The 18,157-nt window shown below is 70.6% G+C and overlaps 6 pseudogenes; all 6 read right to left on the bottom strand.

Moving 5' to 3' along the window:
* Positions 1 to 274: 274 nt before the first annotated feature.
* Positions 275 to 394, bottom strand: LOC148756751 (5S ribosomal RNA; annotated as a pseudogene).
* Positions 395 to 5,096: 4,702 nt separating this feature from the next.
* LOC148756750 (5S ribosomal RNA) lies at positions 5,097 to 5,216 on the bottom strand (annotated as a pseudogene).
* Positions 5,217 to 6,624: 1,408 nt separating this feature from the next.
* LOC148756749 (5S ribosomal RNA) lies at positions 6,625 to 6,744 on the bottom strand (annotated as a pseudogene).
* Positions 6,745 to 11,453: 4,709 nt separating this feature from the next.
* On the bottom strand, positions 11,454 to 11,573 carry LOC148756748 (5S ribosomal RNA; annotated as a pseudogene).
* Positions 11,574 to 12,972: 1,399 nt separating this feature from the next.
* Positions 12,973 to 13,092, bottom strand: LOC148756747 (5S ribosomal RNA; annotated as a pseudogene).
* A 4,702-nt stretch (positions 13,093 to 17,794) lies between these two features.
* On the bottom strand, positions 17,795 to 17,914 carry LOC148756746 (5S ribosomal RNA; annotated as a pseudogene).
* Positions 17,915 to 18,157: the final 243 nt, after the last annotated feature.

Here is an 18,157-nt window from a genome sequence, read left to right as displayed (position 1 = left end):
GGGGGTGGGGAGCCCGGTGGTGGCGGTGGCTTTGGCGCAGGCGGCGGTGGCGGCGACCGCGAGTCGGCGAAGGATTCGCGATGACGGCCTGCGGGACCGAAGAGGACTGAGAGGAGGGTGTGTGGGGGGAGCCCTGGCCCACGGGCCTGGTGTGCGGCCGGGGCTGCCAGCTTGTAGTGCCGGGCGGCTGACCCTCTGCTGGTCAGGGGGACCTGCGGCTGGCTGGGAGGCTGCAGAGGGAGCCACGCCGGAGTGGCGATGCAAAAGGAGACGCTAGCAAAAGCCAACAGGTATTCCCAGGCGGTCTCCCATCCAAGTACTAACCAGGACAGACCCTGCTTCGCTTCCGAGATCAGACGAGATCTGCTGCGTTCAGGGTGGTATGGCCTTAGGCACTGGGACCCGGCTCCCGGCACTCCAAGAGCCTGCTCCCGACTTGCCTCCTGAGCGCACGCGCCATGCTGCTGGGCCGCTCGGGTGGCGAGCATGTCTGCCCGAGTGCCTCCCGCCCGCTCCCCGCCTCCTCCGGTCGCCGCTGGTGTGGGCGACGAGCTACTCCTGGCCCGCAGCGAGGCCCCTTCGCGCCCCCCAGTGGCTCCACAGGCCTCTGTCACTTCCCTGACTGTGACATATGTCTGGGCGCCCTGGCATCCTGGGACTCCCCACGCCCGGAATGGCTTTTACCACGCCCCCCTACCCCAACCCCTCTCATCCCCCCCCCCAGCCCCACAACCGCACACCCCCCTTGCTGCTGTGCTGTCCCCACCACTCAGGGCCACCGAGGGGGTCGCAGGGTCCTCTCAGTCCCCTCCACCCTAGGGACGTGCGACCCAGGCCCTGGCCCTGGCCGGCCCCACCCACTGGCCCAAAGCCAGGGAGAGCCACCCGCGACCAGGGGGCAGCACCTCCAGACTGCCGCCACCCTTCGTCACACAGCCTTCTGTCTGGGCCCTCGCCCCTCATCAGCGACCGGCGTCCCGCCCGATCACTGGTCACTTCACTGGCTACACATCACCTCCTCTGACCCAGGGTGTTGAGAGAGAGGATGAGAGAAGGCCAGAGACGGAGCAAGAGGTAGGCGGAGAGAGACAGACAGGGACTGTGGGGACAGACTTGCAGAGAGCACTTTCCAGGCTCTGGGCCTCGCGTGGAGGGGTGCTGCGTGGGGGCTGCACGGACATCAGCTGTTACCGCTTGGCCATCAGCTGTTGCCAGTTGGCCATTGGCCACTGGCAGAGCTGCGGTGGCCAAGGTAGGAAGCGCGGATGGTGGACTGCAAATTGCAGAGGGGCGCGGACTGCAGTGGGCCGGCTTGGTGGGTCTGTTGGTTGGCAGAGAATCGTCCGGCAGGTTGGGGATCGGGCGGCTCCGGCTTGCCGTGTCTCCAAGCCAGCAGCCCGTGAGACATGGTTCTATGAGCCCCCTATCCGTGGCTCTGTTGGTGTTCCTTCTTGGCCTCGCCAAATCCTGCGTTCTTGTGCGGGCAGAGGGACTAGAGTCCCCGCAGGACAGGGACCGACAGACAGAACGGGGGGACAGGGGGACCGGGGGATGGGAGGACCGGGGGACAGGGGACCGGGAGACGGGTGTAAGGGGGGGGACAGGGAGAACGGTGGGACTGTAGGAACCCGGGGCTGGGGTACCGGGGGACGGGGTACCAGGAGATGGGGGAAGGGTGGCAGGGGGACAGGGAGACCGTTGGAACTGGGAGAACCGGGGGACGGGGGGTCTGGGAGACGGGGGCATGGGGGACGGGGGGAAGGGGTGACCGGAAGATGGGGGGACGGGAGTACGAGAGGGCCGGGGGGACGGGGGGACTGGGGGATGGGGGGACAAGGGGACCGGGGGACCGGGGGGACAGGGGGACTGGGTACTGGGAGACAGTGGGACCAGGGGACGGGGGGACCGGGAGATGGGGGGACACGGTACCAGGGGAAAGGGAGACCGGGGAATTGGGGGACAGGGAGACTGGGGGACTGGGGGATTGGGGGAATGAGAGGACGGTGGGACTGGCGGACGGTGGGACGGAGGGACCAGGAGACCGGTGGATGGAGGGACAGGAGTACGAGGGTACTGGGGGACGAGGGACATGGGGAGGGGGGGACCGGGAAACGGGGGAACGGGGGACCGTGAGACGGGGGGACCGGGAGATGGGGGACCTGGGGCCGGGGGGACGGGGTGACGGGGGGACCGGGAGACAGAGGGACAGGGGGACTGGAGGGTCGGGGGGACCGGGGTACGGGGGGACCGGGGGACGGGGGGACCGGGGCAACGGAGACGGGGGGGACCGGGAGAACGGCGGATGGGGGGACCAGGGGACCCGCGGACCGGGGGACCGGAGGTTGGGGAGACCGGGGGATAGGGGACCGGGCGACGGGGTGACCAGGGGCATGAATGGACTGGGGGGACGGGGGTACCAGTGGACCGGGAGATGGGGGGACCGGGGGACCGGGGACCGGGGGACGGGGGGACCGGGGGACCGGGGGTTGGGGGACTGGGGGATGAGGGGACCGGGAGATCGGGTACCGGGGAACGGGGCGACTAGGAGACGGGGGACCGCGAGACGGGGGACCGGGGACGGGGTGACCGGGAGATGGGACACCGGGAGACGGGAGACTGTGGGACGGGAGGACCGGAAGACGGGGCGAACGGAGAACTGGGGGATCGGTAGACGGGGGCCAGGGCGATGGGGGAACCGGGGGACTGGGGGACCGGGGGACCAGGGACCGGGGGTTGGGGGTCCAGGGGATGAGGGGACCGGGAGACGGGGGACCTGGGGACCGGGCGACCGGGAGACGGGGGACCGGGAGACGGGGGGATGGGTGTGCGGCCGGACCGGGAGACAGACGGACAGGGAGATGGGGGGACCGGGGGACCGGGGGAAGGGGGTAACACTGGACGGAGGACCAGGGGACCGGAAGACCGGGCGACCGGGAGACAGGGGACCGGGAGACTGGGGACCGGGAGACGGGGCGACCGGGGAACGGGGGGACCGGTAGAAGGGCGCCTGGGCGCCGGGGGAACCGGGGGACCGGGGGACCAGGAGACGGGGGACGGGGGAACGGGAGACCGGGGGTATGGGGGGACGGGGGGACCAGGCGAAGGAGGGACGTGGGGACGGGGAGACGTTGGGACTGGGGGACCGGGGGACAGGTGGACCGCGAGACGGAGGACCGGGAGACGGGGGAACGGGGGTCGGGGGACCCGGGGAGGGGGGGAACGGGAGACGAGGGAATGGGGGACGGGTGGACCAGGGGCGTGGGGGGACTGGGGGGACGGGGGAGCGGGGGACGGGGGATGGGGCACTGGGGGGACGGGGGCACCGGGGGACGGGTGGACTGGGAGAGGGTGGATGGGGGTACGGGGGAACAGGGGGATCAGGGGACGGGGGGAACAGGGGACGGGGGGGACCGGAATAGGGGGGATGGTGGAACGTGGGGACGGGGGACCCGGGAGACGGGGGACAGGAAGACGGGGAACCGGGGGAACGGAGACAGGGGTGACGGGGAGACGGGGGTACCGGGGGACGGGGGTACTGCGTGGGGCTGCACTGACATCAGCTGTTACCGCTTGGCCTTCAGCTGTTGCCAGTTGGCCATTGGACACCGGCAGAGCTGCGGTGGCCAAGCTAGGAAGCGCGGATGGTGGACTGCAAATTGCAGAGGGGCGCGGACTGCAGTGGGCCGGCTTGGTGGGTCTGTTGGTTGGCAGAGAATCGGCCAGCAGGTGGGGGATCGGGCGGCTCCGGCTTGCCGTGTCTCCAAGCCAGCCGCCCGTGAGACATGGTGCTATGAGCCCCCTATCCGTGGCTCTGTGGGTGTTCCTTCTTGGCCTCGCCAAATCCTGCGTTCTTGTGCGGGCAGAGGGACTAGAGTCCCCGCAGGACAGGGACAGACAGACAGAACGGGAGGAGGAGTAAGAGGGAGCGAGATGGAAATATACACGTATATGTACATGTATGTGTCTAGACATACAGAGAGACATGGACAGAGACAGAGAAAGAGGGGGCTGGCACGCGGGGAGAGAGCTCCTGAGCCAGAGCCAGAACCCAACAGGCACGTCACAGAGCCAGACAGACATGGGGTGGGGGAGGGTGGGAGGGACGCCCATTCGGGCACACGGACTGGGACAGACGCACTGAGGCTGTGTTGAAGTGGTGGCTTCTCCACCGGAGTGTGGTCGTGCCCGGGGCTGGGCTCCGCCAAGGAGGCATTGCCCTGGCGTTGGCAGTCACCATTGAAGCCCCCGGGGCGGGCCGCCAGGGTCTCCGGAGGGCCAGTGGGCTCTGAGCCCCGCCCAGGGACCCGCCCGCGGGAGGAGAGTGGCAGCCCCCAGGCACCCTGGTTGTGAGGATTGTGTGCCTGCGTGCCTGCTCTTCCCTTGTGGCGGTCTCCCCTGGAGTCGATGGCGCGTGGTGTGTTGGGGTGCTGCTCCCGCCGTCCCCTGGTTTGTCCCGGCTCTTTGTGCCCTTTGTGTCGGGGACACCGTGGCCGGCGGGAAGGGAGGGCTCCTGGCTCTTGTGGGAGACGGGAGGGGACGCGCGGGGGTGTGGGGAGAGGTGCCTGCCCGCGGAGACAGAAGACTGCGGTGGGGCGGGGCGGGTGGGCGTCCCGTTTGCCCGAGGACACGCCGATCCTGTGTCTCGGGGCCCAGGGGCAGGCGCAGGGATGGGCGTCCCCTGGGCTCGGGCCGAGGTGCAAAGGACCGGCACGTCCTGGGATGGAGAGAGCCTGGTGGAAGCCTGCGCCGGCAGGCAGCCCTGGGCTTGGGCGTTGGGGGTTGCGGCGGCGGCAGGGTCGGGGAGCGAGAGGGAGCCCTGCGATGGCGGTGGCGGCGGCGGCGACCTAGACGCGGCTGACTGCTGCAGGCTGACGGCCTGCCTCGGCGAAGAGCACTAAGAAGAGGGAGAGGGGGGGAGCCCTGGCCGACAGGCCTGGTGTGCGGCCGGGGATGCGAGCTTGTAGTGCTGGGCGGCTGTCCCTCCTCTGGCCAGGGGGACCTTCGGCTGGCTGGGCGGCTGCAGGGGTTGCAGAGGGGCAAGGGGCGGCAGGGATTCGGAGGGAGGCACGCCGGGGCGGCGGCGCAAAAGGAGAGGCGAGCAAAAGCCTACAGGTATTCCCAGGAGGTCTCCCATGCAAGTACTAACCAGGCCCCTCCCTGCTTAGCTCCCGAGCTCAGAGGAGATCGGGCGCGTTCAGGGTGGTATGGCCGTAGACGCTGGGACCCGGCTCCCGCGCCCCAAGAGCCTGCTCCCGGCCTGTCTCGTGAGCGCCCGCCATGCAGATGAGCCGCTCCGGTGGCGAGCATCGACCCGCGGGCCGGCTCTGCCAGCACCGCGTCCCCCCCCAGTCCGGCTCCCCGCCTCTTCCTAATGCCCCTGGCGTGGGCGGCGGGCTACTCCTGGCCGACAGCGAGGCCCCTTCGCGCCACCCGGGGCTCCATGGGACACTGCCACTTCCCTGATGGTGCCAGAAGTCGTGGAACTCTGGCATCCTGGGACTCCCCGCACCCAGACCGGCATACAACCCGCCCCCCTACCGCCACCAGGTTTACCCCCAACCGCAGCCCCAAGGCTGGTGGAGGCCTGCACCAGCAGGCAACCCTGGGCCTGGGAGTTGTGGGAGGATCCCGCGGCGGCGGCGGGGGCGGCTGCGGCGGCGGCGGCGGCGGCGGCGGCGGCGGAGGCAGGGGAGGGTGGCGAGGTAGGCGATGGCAACCGCGTGGATGGCGCCAGGGCGACGATGGCGGCGGCGACAATGGGGGCTTTGACGGTGGGCGCTGGGACACGGGGGCCGATGGCGGCGGCGGTGGCGGCGGGGGCTGGGGAGGGCGTGAGGGCGGTGCTGGCGGCGGAGGCCAGGAGAGCAGAGGCGGGAGACTGAGCGAGTATGGCATTGGTGGCGGCGGGGGCTGGGGCGGGGGCGGGGAAGATGGCGGTGCTGGAGGCGGGGAGAGCAGAGGAGGGAATTGAGGGAGTGCGGCAATGGCGGCAGCGGGGGCTGGGGAGGGCGTGAGGGCGGTGCTGGCGGCGGAGGCCGGGAGAGCAGAGGCGGGAGACTGAGGGAGTATGGCGATGGTGGCTGCGGGGGTCTGGGGCGGGGGCGGGGGAGATGGCGGTGCTGGAGGCGGGGAGAGCGGAGGAGGGAATTGAGGGAGTACGGATATGGCGGCGGCGGGGGCGGGGGTGGGGGAGAGGGCAGCACTGGTGGCGGAGATGGGGAGCGCGGTGCTGGCGGCCGAGGTGGGGAGAGCACAGGAGGGAGTTTGAGGGAGTTTGGCGGTGGCGGCGGCGGGGGCGGGGACAGGGGCGGGGGCGAGGGCAGCGCTGGCGGGGGGGGGGGGGGGGTGGAGGGGGGGGGGAGCCCGGTGGTGGCGGTGGCTTTGGCGCAGGCGGCGGTGGCGGCGACCGCGAGTCGGCGAAGGATTCGCGATGACGGCCTGCGGGACCGAAGAGGACTGAGAGGAGGGTGTGTGGGGGGAGCCCTGGCCCACGGGCCTGGTGTGCGGCCGGGGCTGCCAGCTTGTAGTGCCGGGCGGCTGACCCTCTGCTGGTCAGGGGGACCTGCGGCTGGCTGGGAGGCTGCAGAGGGAGCCACGCCGGAGCGGCGATGCAAAAGGAGACGCTAGCAAAAGCCAACAGGTATTCCCAGGCGGTCTCCCATCCAAGTACTAACCAGGACAGACCCTGCTTCGCTTCCGAGATCAGACGAGATCTGCTGCGTTCAGGGTGGTATGGCCTTAGGCACTGGGACCCGGCTCCCGGCACTCCAAGAGCCTGCTCCCGACTTGCCTCCTGAGCGCACGCGCCATGCTGCTGGGCCGCTCGGGTGGCGAGCATGTCTGCCCGAGTGCCTCCCGCCCGCTCCCCGCCTCCTCCGGTCGCCGCTGGTGTGGGCGACGAGCTACTCCTGGCCCGCAGCGAGGCCCCTTCGCGCCCCCCAGTGGCTCCACAGGCCTCTGTCACTTCCCTGACTGTGACATATGTCTGGGCGCCCTGGCATCCTGGGACTCCCCACGCCCGGAATGGCTTTTACCACGCCCCCCTACCCCAACCCCTCTCATCCCCCCCCCCAGCCCCACAACCGCACACCCCCCTTGCTGCTGTGCTGTCCCCACCACTCAGGGCCACCGAGGGGGTCGCAGGGTCCTCTCAGTCCCCTCCACCCTAGGGACGTGCGACCCAGGCCCTGGCCCTGGCCGGCCCCACCCACTGGCCCAAAGCCAGGGAGAGCCACCCGCGACCAGGGGGCAGCACCTCCAGACTGCCGCCACCCTTCGTCACACAGCCTTCTGTCTGGGCCCTCGCCCCTCATCAGCGACCGGCGTCCCGCCCGATCACTGGTCACTTCACTGGCTACACATCACCTCTCCTGACCCAGGGTGTTGAGAGAGAGGATGAGAGAAGGCCAGAGACGGAGCAAGAGGTAGGCGGAGAGAGACAGACGGGGACTGTGGGGACAGACTTGCAGAGAGCACTTTCCAGGCTCTGGGCCTCGCGTGGAGGGGTGCTGCGTGAGGGCTGCACGGACATCAGCTGTTACCGCTTGGCCATCAGCTGTTGCCAGTTGGCCATTGGCCACTGGCAGAGCTGCGGTGGCCAAGGTAGGAAGCGCGGATGGTGGACTGCAAATTGCAGAGGGGCGCGGACTGCAGTGGGCCGGCTTGGTGGGTCTGTTGGTTGGCAGAGAATCGTCCGGCAGGTTGGGGATCGGGCGGCTCCGGCTTGCCGTGTCTCCAAGCCAGCCGCCCGTGAGACATGGTGCTATGAGCCCCCTATCCGTGGCTCTGTTGGTGTTCCTTCTTGGCCTCGCCAAATCCTGGGTTCTTGTGCGGGCAGAGGGACTAGAGTCCCCGCAGGACAGGGACCGACAGACAGAACGGGGGGACAGGGGGACCGGGGGATGGGAGGACCGGGGGACAGGGGACCGGGAGACGGGTGTAAGGGGGGGGACAGGGAGAACGGTGGGACTGTAGGAACCCGGGGCGGGGGTACCGGGGGACCGGGTACCAGGAGATGGGGGAAGGGTGGCAGGGGGACAGGGAGACCGTTGGAACTGGGAGAACCGGGGGACGGGGGGTCTGGGAGACGGGGGCATGTGGGACGGGGGGAAGGGGTGACCGGAAGATGGGGGGACGGGAGTACGAGAGGGCCGGGGGGACGGGGGGACTGGGGGATGGGGGGACAAGGGGACCGGGGGACCGGGGGGACAGGGGGACTGGGTACTGGGAGACAGTGGGACCAGGGGACGGGGGGACCGGGAGATGGGGGGACACGGTACCAGGGGAAAGGGAGACCGGGGAATTGGGGGACAGGGAGACTGGGGGACTGGGGGATTGGGGGAATGAGAGGACGGTGGGACTGGCGGACGGTGGGACGGAGGGACCAGGAGACCGGTGGATGGAGGGACAGGAGTACGAGGGTACTGGGGGACGAGGGACATGGGGAGGGGGGGACCGGGAAACGGGGGAACGGGGGACCGTGAGACGGGGGGACCGGGAGATGGGGGACCTGGGGCCGGGGGGACGGGGTGACGGGGGGACCGGGAGACAGAGGGACAGGGGGACTGGAGGGTCGGGGGGACCGGGGTACGGGGGGACCGGGGGACGGGGGGACCGGGGCAACGGAGACGGGGGGGACCGGGGGAACGGCGGATGGGGGGACCAGGGGACCCGCGGACCGGGGGACCGGAGGTTGGGGGGACCGGGGGATAGGGGACCGGGCGACGGGGTGACCAGGGGCATGAATGGACTGGGGGGACGGGGGTACCAGTGGACCGGGAGATGGGGGGACCGGGGGACCGGGGACCGGGGGACGGGGGGACCGGGGGACCGGGGGTTGGGGGACTGGGGGATGAGGGGACCGGGAGATCGGGTACCGGGGAACGGGGCGACTAGGAGACGGGGGACCGCGAGACGGGGGACCGGGGACGGGGTGACCGGGAGATGGGACACCGGGAGACGGGAGACTGTGGGACGGGAGGACCGGAAGACGGGGCGAACGGAGAACTGGGGGATCGGTAGACGGGGGCCAGGGCGATGGGGGAACCGGGGGACTGGGGGACCGGGGGACCGGGGGCCAGGGACTGGGGGTTGGGGGTCCAGGGGATGAGGGGACCGGGAGACGGGGGACCTGGGGACCGGGCGACCGGGAGACGGGGGACCGGGAGACGGGGGGATGGGTGTGCGGCCGGACCGGGAGACAGAGGGACAGGGAGATGGGGGGACCGGGGGACCGGGGGAAGGGGGTAACACTGGACGGAGGACCGGGGGACCGGAAGACCGGGCGACCGGGAGACAGGGGACCGGGAGACTGGGGACCGGGAGACGGGGCGACCGGGGAACGGGGGGACCGGTAGAAGGGCGCCTGGGCGCCGGGGGAACCGGGGGACCGGGGGACCAGGAGACGGGGGACCGGGGAACGGGAGACCGGGGGTATGGGGGGACGGGGGGACCAGGCGAAGGAGGGACGGGGGGACGGGGAGACGTTGGGACTGGGGGACCGGGGGACAGGTGGACCGCGAGACGGAGGACCGGGAGACGGGGGAACGGGGGTCGGGGGACCCGGGGAGGGGGGGAACGGGAGACGAGGGAATGGGGGACGGGTGGACCAGGGGCGTGGGGGGACTGGGGGGACGGGGGAGCGGGGGACGGGGGATGGGGCACTGGGGGGACGGGGGCACCGGGGGACGGGTGGACTGGGAGAGGGTGGATGGGGGTACGGGGGAACAGGGGGATCAGGGGACGGGGGGAACAGGGGACGGGGGGGACCGGAATAGGGGGGATGGTGGAACGTGGGGACGGGGGACCCGGGAGACGGGGGACAGGAAGACGGGGAACCGGGGGAACGGAGACAGGGGTGACGGGGAGACGGGGGTACCGGGGGACGGGGGTACTGCGTGGGGCTGCACTGACATCAGCTGTTACCGCTTGGCCTTCAGCTGTTGCCAGTTGGCCATTGGACACCGGCAGAGCTGCGGTGGCCAAGCTAGGAAGCGCGGATGGTGGACTGCAAATTGCAGAGGGGCGCGGACTGCAGTGGGCCGGCTTGGTGGGTCTGTTGGTTGGCAGAGAATCGGCCAGCAGGTGGGGGATCGGGCGGCTCCGGCTTGCCGTGTCTCCAAGCCAGCCGCCCGTGAGACATGGTGCTATGAGCCCCCTATCCGTGGCTCTGTGGGTGTTCCTTCTTGGCCTCGCCAAATCCTGCGTTCTTGTGCGGGCAGAGGGACTAGAGTCCCCGCAGGACAGGGACAGACAGACAGAACGGGAGGAGGAGTAAGAGGGAGCGAGATGGAAATATACACGTATATGTACATGTATGTGTCTAGACATACAGAGAGACATGGACAGAGACAGAGAAAGAGGGGGCTGGCACGCGGGGAGAGAGCTCCTGAGCCAGAGCCAGAACCCAACAGGCACGTCACAGAGCCAGACAGACATGGGGTGGGGGAGGGTGGGAGGGACGCCCATTCGGGCACACGGACTGGGACAGACGCACTGAGGCTGTGTTGAAGTGGTGGCTTCTCCACCGGAGTGTGGTCGTGCCCGGGGCTGGGCTCCGCCAAGGAGGCATTGCCCTGGCGTTGGCAGTCACCATTGAAGCCCCCGGGGCGGGCCGCCAGGGTCTCCGGAGGGCCAGTGGGCTCTGAGCCCCGCCCAGGGACCCGCCCGCGGGAGGAGAGTGGCAGCCCCCAGGCACCCTGGTTGTGAGGATTGTGTGCCTGCGTGCCTGCTCTTCCCTTGTGGCGGTCTCCCCTGGAGTCGATGGCGCGTGGTGTGTTGGGGTGCTGCTCCCGCCGTCCCCTGGTTTGTCCCGGCTCTTTGTGCCCTTTGTGTCGGGGACACCGTGGCCGGCGGGAAGGGAGGGCTCCTGGCTCTTGTGGGAGACGGGAGGGGACGCGCAGGGGTGTGGGGAGAGGTGCCTGCCCGCGGAGACAGAAGACTCCGGTGCGGCGGGGCGGGTGGGCGTCCCGTTTGCCCGAGGACACGCCGATCCTGTGTCTCGGGGCCCAGGGGCAGGCGCAGGGATGGGCGTCCCCTGGGCTCGGGCCGAGGTGCAAAGGACTGGCACGTCCTGGGATGGAGAGAGCCTGGTGGAAGCCTGCGCCGGCAGGCAGCCCTGGGCTTGGGCGTTGGGGGTTGCGGCGGCGGCAGGGTCGGGGAGCGAGAGGGAGCCCTGCGATGGCGGTGGCGGCGGCGGCGACCTAGACGCGGCTGACTGCTGCAGGCTGACGGCCTGCCTCGGCGAAGAGCACTAAGAAGAGGGAGAGGGGGGGAGCCCTGGCCGACAGGCCTGGTGTGCGGCCGGGGATGCGAGCTTGTAGTGCTGGGCGGCTGTCCCTCCTCTGGCCAGCGGGACCTTCGGCTGGCTGGGCGGCTGCAGGGGTTGCAGAGGGGCAAGGGGCGGCAGGGATTCGGAGGGAGGCACGCCGGGGCGGCGGCGCAAAAGGAGAGGCGAGCAAAAGCCTACAGGTATTCCCAGGAGGTCTCCCATGCAAGTACTAACCAGGCCCCTCCCTGCTTAGCTCCCGAGATCAGAGGAGATCGGGCGCGTTCAGGGTGGTATGGCCGTAGACGCTGGGACCCGGCTCCCGCGCCCCAAGAGCCTGCTCCCGGCCTGTCTCGTGAGCGCCCGCCATGCAGATGAGCCGCTCCGGTGGCGAGCATCGACCCGCGGGCCGGCTCTGCCAGCACCGCGTCCCCCCCCAGTCCGGCTCCCCGCCTCTTCCTAATGCCCCTGGCGTGGGCGGCGGGCTACTCCTGGCCGACAGCGAGGCCCCTTCGCGCCACCCGGGGCTCCATGGGACACTGCCACTTCCCTGATGGTGCCAGAAGTCGTGGAACTCTGGCATCCTGGGACTCCCCGCACCCAGACCGGCATACAACCCGCCCCCCTACCGCCACCAGGTTTACCCCCAACCGCAGCCCCAAGGCTGGTGGAGGCCTGCACCAGCAGGCAACCCTGGGCCTGGGAGTTGTGGGAGGACCCCGCGGCGGCGGCGGGGGCGGCTGCGGCGGCGGCGGCGGCGGCGGCGGAGGCAGGGGAGGGTGGCGAGGTAGGCGATGGCAACCGCGTGGATGGCGCCAGGGCGACGTTGGCGGCGGCGACAATGGGGGCTTTGACGGTGGGCGCTGGGACACGGGGGCCGATGGCGGCGGCGGTGGCGGCGGGGGCTGGGGAGGGCGTGAGGGCGGTGCTGGCGGCGGAGGCCGGGAGAGCAGAGGCGGGAGACTGAGCGAGTATGGCATTGGTGGCGGCGGGGGCTGGGGCGGGGGCGGGGAAGATGGCGGTGCTGGAGGCGGGGAGAGCAGAGGAGGGAATTGAGGGAGTGCGGCAATGGCGGCAGCGGGGGCTGGGGAGGGCGTGAGGGCGGTGCTGGCGGCGGAGGCCGGGAGAGCAGAGGCGGGAGACTGAGGGAGTATGGCGATGGTGGCTGCGGGGGTCTGGGGCGGGGACGGGGGAGATGGCGGTGCTGGAGGCGGGGAGAGCGGAGGAGGGAATTGAGGGAGTACGGATATGGCGGCGGCGGGGGCGGGGGTGGGGGAGAGGGCAGCACTGGTGGCGGAGATGGGGAGCGCGGTGCTGGCGGCCGAGGTGGGGAGAGCACAGGAGGGAGTTTGAGGGAGTTTGGCGGTGGCGGCGGCGGGGGCGGGGACAGGGGCGGGGGCGAGGGCAGCGCTGGCGGGGGGGGGGGGGGTGGGGGGGGGGGGAGCCCGGTGGTGGCGGTGGCTTTGGCGCAGGCGGCGGTGGCGGCGACCGCGAGTCGGCGAAGGATTCGCGATGACGGCCTGCGGGACCGAAGAGGACTGAGAGGAGGGTGTGTGGGGGGAGCCCTGGCCCACGGGCCTGGTGTGCGGCCGGGGCTGCCAGCTTGTAGTGCCGGGCGGCTGACCCTCTGCTGGTCAGGGGGACCTGCGGCTGGCTGGGAGGCTGCAGAGGGAGCCACGCCGGAGCGGCGATGCAAAAGGAGACGCTAGCAAAAGCCAACAGGTATTCCCAGGCGGTCTCCCATCCAAGTACTAACCAGGACAGACCCTGCTTCGCTTCCGAGATCAGACGAGATCTGCTGCGTTCAGGGTGGTATGGCCTTAGGCACTGGGACCCGGCTCCCGGCACTCCAAGAGCCTGCTCCCGACTTGCCTCCTGAGCGCACGCGCCATGCTGCTGGGCCGCTCGGGTGGCGAGCATGTCTGCCCGAGTGCCCCCCGCCCGCTCCCCGCCTCCTCCGGTCGCCGCTGGTGTGGGCGACGAGCTACTCCTGGCCCGCAGCGAGGCCCCTTCGCGCCCCCCAGTGGCTCCACAGGCCTCTGTCACTTCCCTGACTGTGACATATGTCTGGGCGCCCTGGCATCCTGGGACTCCCCATGCCCGGAATGGCTTTTACCACGCCCCCCTACCCCAACCCCTCTCATCCCCCCCCCCAGCCCCACAACCGCACACCCCCCTTGCTGCTGTGCTGTCCCCACCACTCAGGGCCACCGAGGGGGTCGCAGGGTCCTCTCAGTCCCCTCCACCCTAGGGACGTGCGACCCAGGCCCTGGCCCTGGCCGGCCCCACCCACTGGCCCAAAGCCAGGGAGAGCCACCCGCGACCAGGGGGCAGCACCTCCAGACTGCCGCCACCCTTCGTCACACAGCCTTCTGTCTGGGCCCTCGCCCCTCATCAGCGACCGGCGTCCCGCCCGATCACTGGTCACTTCACTGGCTACACATCACCTCTCCTGACCCAGGGTGTTGAGAGAGAGGATGAGAGAAGGCCAGAGACGGAGCAAGAGGTAGGCGGAGAGAGACAGACGGGGACTGTGGGGACAGACTTGCAGAGAGCACTTTCCAGGCTCTGGGCCTCGCGTGGAGGGGTGCTGCGTGGGGGCTGCACGGACATCAGCTGTTACCGCTTGGCCATCAGCTGTTGCCAGTTGGCCATTGGCCACTGGCAGAGCTGCGGTGGCCAAGGTAGGAAGCGCGGATGGTGGACTGCAAATTGCAGAGGGGCGCGGACTGCAGTGGGCCGGCTTGGTGGGTCTGTTGGTTGGCAGAGAATCGTCCGGCAGGTTGGGGATCGGGCGGCTCCGGCTTGCCGTGTCTCCAAGCCAGCCGCCCGTGAGACATGGTGCTATGAGCCCCCTATCCGTGGCTCTGTTGGTGTTCCTTCTTGGCCTCGCCAAATCCTGCGTTCTTGTGCGGGCAGAGGGACTAGAGTCCCCGCAGGACAGGGACCGACAGACAGAACGGGGGGACAGGGGGACCGGGGGATGGGAGGACCGGGGGACAGGGGACCGGGAGACGGGTGTAAGGGGGGGGACAGGGAGAACGGTGGGACTGTAGGAACCCGGGGCGGGGGTACCGGGGGACGGGGTACCAGGAGATGGGGGAAGGGTGGCAGGGGGACAGGGAGACCGTTGGAACTGGGAGAACCGGGGGACGGGGGGTCTGGGAGACGGGGGCATGTGGGACGGGGGGAAGGGGTGACCGGAAGATGGGGGGACGGGAGTACGAGAGGGCCGGGGGGACGGGGGGACTGGGGGATGGGGGGACAAGGGGACCGGGGGACCGGGGGGACAGGGGGACTGGGTACTGGGAGACAGTGGGACCAGGGGACGGGGGGACCGGGAGATGGGGGGACACGGTACCAGGGGAAAGGGAGACCGGGGAATTGGGGGACAGGGAGACTGGGGGACTGGGGGATTGGGGGAATGAGAGGACGGTGGGACTGGCGGACGGTGGGACGGAGGGACCAGGAGACCGGTGGATGGAGGGACAGGAGTACGAGGGTACTGGGGGACGAGGGACATGGGGAGGGGGGGACCGGGAAACGGGGGAACGGGGGACCGTGAGACGGGGGGACCGGGAGATGGGGGACCTGGGGCCGGGGGGACGGGGTGACGGGGGGACCGGGAGACAGAGGGACAGGGGGACTGGAGGGTCGGGGGGACCGGGGTACGGGGGGACCGGGGGACGGGGGGACCGGGGCAACGGAGACGGGGGGGACCGGGGGAACGGCGGATGGGGGGACCAGGGGACCCGCGGACCGGGGGACCGGAGGTTGGGGGGACCGGGGGATAGGGGACCGGGCGACGGGGTGACCAGGGGCATGAATGGACTGGGGGGACGGGGGTACCAGTGGACCGGGAGATGGGGGGACCGGGGGACCGGGGACCGGGGGACGGGGGGACCGGGGGACCGGGGGTTGGGGGACTGGGGGATGAGGGGACCGGGAGATCGGGTACCGGGGAACGGGGCGACTAGGAGACGGGGGACCGCGAGACGGGGGACCGGGGACGGGGTGACCGGGAGATGGGACACCGGGAGACGGGAGACTGTGGGACGGGAGGACCGGAAGACGGGGCGAACGGAGAACTGGGGGATCGGTAGACGGGGGCCAGGGCGATGGGGGAACCGGGGGACTGGGGGACCGGGGGACCAGGGACCGGGGGTTGGGGGTCCAGGGGATGAGGGGACCGGGAGACGGGGGACCTGGGGACCGGGCGACCGGGAGACGGGGGACCGGGAGACGGGGGGATGGGTGTGCGGCCGGACCGGGAGACAGAGGGACAGGGAGATGGGGGGACCGGGGGACCGGGGGAAGGGGGTAACACTGGACGGAGGACCGGGGGACCGGAAGACCGGGCGACCGGGAGACAGGGGACCGGGAGACTGGGGACCGGGAGACGGGGCGACCGGGGAACGGGGGGACCGGTAGAAGGGCGCCTGGGCGCCGGGGGAACCGGGGGACCGGGGGACCAGGAGACGGGGGACCGGGGAACGGGAGACCGGGGGTATGGGGGGACGGGGGGACCAGGCGAAGGAGGGACGGGGGGACGGGGAGACGTTGGGACTGGGGGACCGGGGGACAGGTGGACCGCGAGACGGAGGACCGGGAGACGGGGGAACGGGGGTCGGGGGACCCGGGGAGGGGGGGAACGGGAGACGAGGGAATGGGGGACGGGTGGACCAGGGGCGTGGGGGGACTGGGGGGACGGGGGAGCGGGGGACGGGGGATGGGGCACTGGGGGGACGGGGGCACCGGGGGACGGGTGGACTGGGAGAGGGTGGATGGGGGTACGGGGGAACAGGGGGATCAGGGGACGGGGGGAACAGGGGACGGGGGGGACCGGAATAGGGGGGATGGTGGAACGTGGGGACGGGGGACCCGGGAGACGGGGGACAGGAAGACGGGGAACCGGGGGAACGGAGACAGGGGTGACGGGGAGACGGGGGTACCGGGGGACGGGGGTACTGCGTGGGGCTGCACTGACATCAGCTGTTACCGCTTGGCCTTCAGCTGTTGCCAGTTGGCCATTGGACACCGGCAGAGCTGCGGTGGCCAAGCTAGGAAGCGCGGATGGTGGACTGCAAATTGCAGAGGGGCGCGGACTGCAGTGGGCCGGCTTGGTGGGTCTGTTGGTTGGCAGAGAATCGGCCAGCAGGTGGGGGATCGGGCGGCTCCGGCTTGCCGTGTCTCCAAGCCAGCCGCCCGTGAGACATGGTGCTATGAGCCCCCTATCCGTGGCTCTGTGGGTGTTCCTTCTTGGCCTCGCCAAATCCTGCGTTCTTGTGCGGGCAGAGGGACTAGAGTCCCCGCAGGACAGGGACAGACAGACAGAACGGGAGGAGGAGTAAGAGGGAGCGAGATGGAAATATACACGTATATGTACATGTATGTGTCTAGACATACAGAGAGACATGGACAGAGACAGAGAAAGAGGGGGCTGGCACGCGGGGAGAGAGCTCCTGAGCCAGAGCCAGAACCCAACAGGCACGTCACAGAGCCAGACAGACATGGGGTGGGGGAGGGTGGGAGGGACGCACATTCGGGCACACGGACTGGGACAGACGCACTGAGGCTGTGTTGAAGTGGTGGCTTCTCCACCGGAGTGTGGTCGTGCCCGGGGCTGGGCTCCGCCAAGGAGGCATTGCCCTGGCGTTGGCAGTCACCATTGAAGCCCCCGGGGCGGGCCGCCAGGGTCTCCGGAGGGCCAGTGGGCTCTGAGCCCCGCCCAGGGACCCGCCCGCGGGAGGAGAGTGGCAGCCCCCAGGCACCCTGGTTGTGAGGATTGTGTGCCTGCGTGCCTGCTCTTCCCTTGTGGCGGTCTCCCCTGGAGTCGATGGCGCGTGGTGTGTTGGGGTGCTGCTCCCGCCGTCCCCTGGTTTGTCCCGGCTCTTTGTGCCCTTTGTGTCGGGGACACCGTGGCCGGCGGGAAGGGAGGGCTCCTGGCTCTTGTGGGAGACGGGAGGGGACGCGCAGGGGTGTGGGGAGAGGTGCCTGCCCGCGGAGACAGAAGACTCCGGTGCGGCGGGGCGGGTGGGCGTCCCGTTTGCCCGAGGACACGCCGATCCTGTGTCTCGGGGCCCAGGGGCAGGCGCAGGGATGGGCGTCCCCTGGGCTCGGGCCGAGGTGCAAAGGACCGGCACGTCCTGGGATGGAGAGAGCCTGGTGGAAGCCTGCGCCGGCAGGCAGCCCTGGGCTTGGGCGTTGGGGGTTGCGGCGGCGGCAGGGTCGGGGAGCGAGAGGGAGCCCTGCGATGGCGGTGGCGGCGGCGGCGACCTAGACGCGGCTGACTGCTGCAGGCTGACGGCCTGCCTCGGCGAAGAGCACTAAGAAGAGGGAGAGGGGGGGAGCCCTGGCCGACAGGCCTGGTGTGCGGCCGGGGATGCGAGCTTGTAGTGCTGGGCGGCTGTCCCTCCTCTGGCCAGGGGGACCTTCGGCTGGCTGGGCGGCTGCAGGGGTTGCAGAGGGGCAAGGGGCGGCAGGGATTCGGAGGGAGGCACGCCGGGGCGGCGGCGCAAAAGGAGAGGCGAGCAAAAGCCTACAGGTATTCCCAGGAGGTCTCCCATGCAAGTACTAACCAGGCCCCTCCCTGCTTAGCTCCCGAGATCAGAGGAGATCGGGCGCGTTCAGGGTGGTATGGCCGTAGACGCTGGGACCCGGCTCCCGCGCCCCAAGAGCCTGCTCCCGGCCTGTCTCGTGAGCGCCCGCCATGCACATGAGCCGCTCCGGTGGCGAGCATCGACCCGCGGGCCGGCTCTGCCAGCACCGCGTCCCCCCCCAGTCCGGCTCCCCGCCTCTTCCTAATGCCCCTGGCGTGGGCGGCGGGCTACTCCTGGCCGACAGCGAGGCCCCTTCGCGCCACCCGGGGCTCCATGGGACACTGCCACTTCC

This window comes from Rhinolophus sinicus, chromosome 11 (assembly GCF_057876585.1).
Source record: "Rhinolophus sinicus isolate RSI-liver-muscle chromosome 11, RSI-T2T, whole genome shotgun sequence".
In the NCBI taxonomy this organism is placed as follows: domain Eukaryota; kingdom Metazoa; phylum Chordata; class Mammalia; order Chiroptera; family Rhinolophidae; genus Rhinolophus; species Rhinolophus sinicus.
This window is presented reverse-complemented; position numbering and strand designations above follow the sequence as displayed.